Raw genomic sequence first — 5,235 nt, 5'->3', positions numbered from 1 at the left:
TTCTCCCAAGACTACCATCCGAGGACTCACAGAATGCCTTATCCAACGTCATGGTATTCCACATAGCATTGCCATTGCCCCTGACCAAGGCACTCACTTTACAGCTACAGAAGTGTGGCAGTGGGCTCATGCTTATGGAATGCACTGGTCTTTTCATGTTCTCCATCATCCTGAAGCAGCCGGATTGATCGAATGGTAGAATGGCCTTTTGAAATCACAAGTACAATGCTAACTAAGTGACAATACTTTGCAGAGGTGGGGCAGAGTTCTCAAGAAGGCTGTGTACATTCTGAATCAGCATCCAGTATATGGTTCTGTTTTTCCCAGAGCCAGGATTCATGGGTCCAGGAATCAAGGGGTGGAAGTGGAAGTGGCACCACTCACCATTACCTCTCTTGCTCCACTAGGAAAATTTTTGCTTCATGTTCCTGCGATATAATGTTCTGCTGGCCTAAAGAACTTAGTACCAGAGGGAGAAAGGCTGCCACCAGAACACATGAAAACGATTCCATTAAACTGGAAGTTAAGATTGCCACCTGGACACTTTGGGCTCCTCCTACCTCTAAGTCAACAGGTTAAGAAGAGAGTTGCAGTGTTGGCTTGGGTGATTGACTCAGACTATCAAGATGAAATCAGTCACTACTCCATAATGGAGGTAAGGAAGAATCATTGAATACAGGAGATCCATTAGGGTGTCTCTTAGTATTGCCATACCCTGTGATTAAGGTCAATGGGAAACTACAACAGCCCAATCCAGGCAGGACTACAAATGGTCCCGACCCCTCAGGAATGAAGGTTTGGGTCACCCCACCAGGAAAAAAACCACCACCTGCTGAGGTGCTTGCTGAAGGAAAAGGGAATGTAGAATGGGCAGTAGAAGGTAGTCATCAATACCACCTATGACCACGTGACCAGCTGCAGCTAGAAAGACTGTAACTGTCATGAGTATTTCTTCCTTCTTTTGCTAAAAACATGTTTGTGCATGTATACATTTGTACTAAGAAAATATCTTCATTATATTTCCTTTTCCTCTATCATGTGATATAAGCTTTATTGACATCATATCAGCATTTAAGTATTGTTAACTTTACACAATCATATTTGGGTTGGGGATTGGCGCATTTCTGGTCATAGGAAGAATAGTTGTATTATGTTAGGCATAATTATGACCTTATTATTGTCTTTATTTGAAAATTATGTATGATCTCAAGAGATGTGTATGTGTTCACGTTGACAAGGGGTGGACTTGTGATGGTTAATACTGAGTGTCAACTTGATTGGATTGAAGGATGCAAAGTATTGATCCTGGGTGTGTGTGTGAGGGTGTTGCCAAAGGAGATTAACATTTGAGTCAGTGGGCTGGGGAAGGCAGACCCATCCTTAATCTGGTGGGCACAATCTAATCAGCTGCCAGCAAATATAAAACAGGCAGAAAAACGTGAAAATGTGAGACTGGCCTGGTTTCTCAGCCTACATCTTCCTCCCATGTTGGATCCTTTCTGCCCTCGAACATCAGACTCCAAGTTCTTCAGTTTTGGAACTCAGACTGACTCTCCTTGCTCCTCAACCTGCAGACAGCCTATTGTGTGAATCTTGTGATTGTGTGAGTTAATACTTAGTAATAATCTCTCTCTCTCTCTCTCTCTCTCTCTCTCTCTCTATATATATATATATATATATATATATACACACACACACACACACACACACACACACATATACAGCATATATATTTTTATATATATATGTTCTATATATATATGTATTTATGAATATATATTCAATTACTTGTGTCCCTCTAGATAACCCTGGCTAATACACCAGTGTTAGAGGAGGGGCCTAGTGGGAAGTGATTGGATCATGGGGTGGATTTCCCTTTTTCTGTTCCCATGATAGTGAGTGAGTTCTCATGAGATCTTATCATTTAAAAGTGTGTACCACCTACCCTTTTGTTTTCTTCCTGCTACTCTGGACATGTAAGATGTGACTCCTTCCTCTTTGCCTTCTGGCATGATTGAAAGTTTCCTGAGGCCTCCCCAGCCATGCTTCCTGTACAGTCTGTGGAACTGTGAGTCAATTAAACCTTTTTTCTTTATAAATTACCCAGTCTCATGTAGTTCTTTAGAGCAATGTGAGAACGGACTAATACATACTACTAATGAAAACTTTGATGAACCTTGAGGACATCTGCTAAGTGAAGTAAGTCAGTCATGAAAAGACAAATATCACATGGTTGCATTTATATTACATATTTACAGGAGTCAAATTCATAGAAATAAAAAGTAAAATAGTGCTTTCCAGGGGTTGGGGGAAAGGAGAGTTGGAGAGTTGTTTAATGAATATAGAGTTTCAATTTTGCAAGTGGGAAAAAGTTCTGGAGATCTGTTGCACCAACATGTAAATATACTTAACACTACTGAACTGTATACTTTAAAATGGTTGAAATGGTGAATTTTATGTTATCTGTTTTTATCACAATTTTTAAATAAAAGTGTTGCATTATAGGTACTTGATTTGGCGTGAATGCACAGGCTTTGGCCAAGGAAGGAAATAAGTTGGAGGCAGCTCATGAGAGCCTATATTTTATAAGAGCCTATAGTTTACACAGTATTCAAAGCTTGTTTTTCTGACCATTTTATTACATAATTAGTGTTTGGTAGTTACTAACATTTAAATTTGACATTTAGAACTAGTGCTTTTAGTGTGTTTAATGGACCACTTCTTTGACACTTAGATGCACACAGGTCTGCATTCTGTGTGCAATACAACAGCAGTGCAATGTCATAAACTGAATGGTTGCATTCCAGAGGACAGTCACCTAGGAGTAGACGTAAGTGCCCTCTGAGTAGGGCAGACAGATAAATACTATTTTTTGATAACTGAGACTTTGTCAAACAGCTCTTTGTGTACCTACCTTTGCTTTCTCAAGTATAAACCAGCTAATAAACATGAGTATGTTCTAAAATTTAAAAAAATGGCAAAGTACTTGAATAGACATATTTCCAAAGACGATGTATAAATGACCAATGAGCACATTAAAAGAGGCCAACATCATTAGTAATTAGAGAAATGAAAACCAAAACCACAAGATACCACCTCACACCTACTGAGATGGCTATAATAAAAACAAGGAAAATGACAAATATTGGCTAGGATATGAAAAATTTGGAACTCATACATTGCTGGTGGGAATATAAAATGGTGCACCTGTAATGGAAAAACAGTGTGTCTCTTTTCCTCAAAAAAATTATAAAGCTACTATATAACCCTGCAGTTCTACTCCTAGATATATACACAAGATAAATGTATGAAGATAAGTTCATACAAAAACTTACACATGAATGTTCATAGTAGTATTCATAATAGCCCCAAAGAAAAAACAATCTGAGCGTCCATCAAAGGATTATTGGATAAACAAAATATGGTACATACATACAATGGAACGCTATTCAGCCTTAAAAATGAATGAAGTTCTGATATATGCTGCATCATGGATGAAGCTTGCAAGCATTATTCTATGTGAAATAAGCTACACACACACACACACTCACACACACAACCAAATTATTGTATTATTTCACTCACATGAAGTACCTAAAATAGGTGAATTCATAGAGACAGAAAGTTATAAGATGCTGAAAGGAGGGGGGGAATGGGGAATTTTTATTTTAAGTTTCTGTTTGAGATGATTTAAAAAAAAACTCTGGAAACGGATAATGATGGTGTTTGCACAGCACCGTGAATGTAGTTAGTGTCACTGAATTGTACACTTATAAATGGTTAAATCGGTAATATATATGTGTGTGTGTATATATATATAGCCATAATAAAATAATTAATTACAAATAAGAATACTAGGAATAACTTTACCATCATAAATTCAACAACTTTTAAAAAATGGACCAATTTTTCAAAAACCGCAAACTATCAAAACTTTAAAAGAGGTGAAATAGGTTATATGAATAACTCTATACCCATTAAAGAAATGCAGTTTATTATTTAAAGGTTTTAGAAAAAGAAATCTCTAGGTCCAGGCAGTTTCACTGGACAAGTCTACCAAAAATTTAAAGAAGAATTAACACCAATTTTACACAATTTCTTTCAGCAATAGAAAAAGAGAAAACATTTCCCTACTCATTTTGTGAGGCCATTATTACTCTGATACTAAAACCGAAGACAGAACAAAAAAAGAAAACTATAAACCAATATTTCTCATCAAGTCAGATGCAAAATTCCTCACCAAAAGTATTAGCAAACCGAATCCCACAATGCATAAAAAAGAATTATACGCCATTACCAAATGTGGCTAATTTCAAGAATGCAAGTCTGGTTCAACATTTGAAACTAACAGACATAATCCACTAGTCAAGAGATTAAAGAAAGAAAAATGAAATGATCACATCAGCTGATGGAGAAAAAAAGCATTTAACAAAATGTAACATTCATTCCTGATAAACTCAGAAAACTATGAAGAGAATTTCATAAGCTTGATAAAGGGCATCTTTGAAACAAGTACAATTAACATCATACCTAATTGTGAACAACTGAATACTAATTCTCTAAGACTGGGAAAAGGCAAACATGTCCTCTCTCACAACTCTTTATCAACATAGTCCTGGATGTTCTGGCTATTGTATTAAGGCAAAGAAAACAAATAAGGCATACAGATTGGAAAAGGAAAAATAAAATTGCCCTCATTTGCAGATGGCATGATTGGCTATGTAGAAAATCCCAATAAACTTACCAAAAAACAAAAACAAAAGTAAACAATCAGCAATTACAAAATCTTTCCTGTAACTAAGGAGTTCAGTTAGGATACAAGATCAACACACACACACAAAATCACATTTCTTTTTTTAAAATCTAATTTAATTTTACTTTAATTTCCAGGATACACGTGCAGAATATGCAGGTTTATTACATGTGCCATGGTGGTTTGCTGCACCTATCAACTCATTATCTAGGTTTGAAACCCCACATGCATTAGATATTTGTCCTCATGCTCTCCCTCCCCTTGCCACCCACCTCCTAGCAGGCCCCAGTGTGTGTTGTTCCCCTCCCTGTGTCCCTGTGTTCTCATTGTTCAACTCCCACTTATGAGTGAGAACATACAGTGTTTGGTTTTCTGTTCCTGTGTTTGCTGAGGATTTGGCTTCTAGCTTCATCCATGTCCCTGCAAAGGACATGATCTCACTCTTTTTTTATGGCTGCATAGTATTCCATGGTGTATATGTA

Source organism: Macaca fascicularis, chromosome X (genome assembly GCF_037993035.2).
Source record: "Macaca fascicularis isolate 582-1 chromosome X, T2T-MFA8v1.1".
Lineage (NCBI taxonomy): Eukaryota > Metazoa > Chordata > Mammalia > Primates > Cercopithecidae > Macaca > Macaca fascicularis.
Note: the sequence above shows the minus strand (reverse complement) of the source record.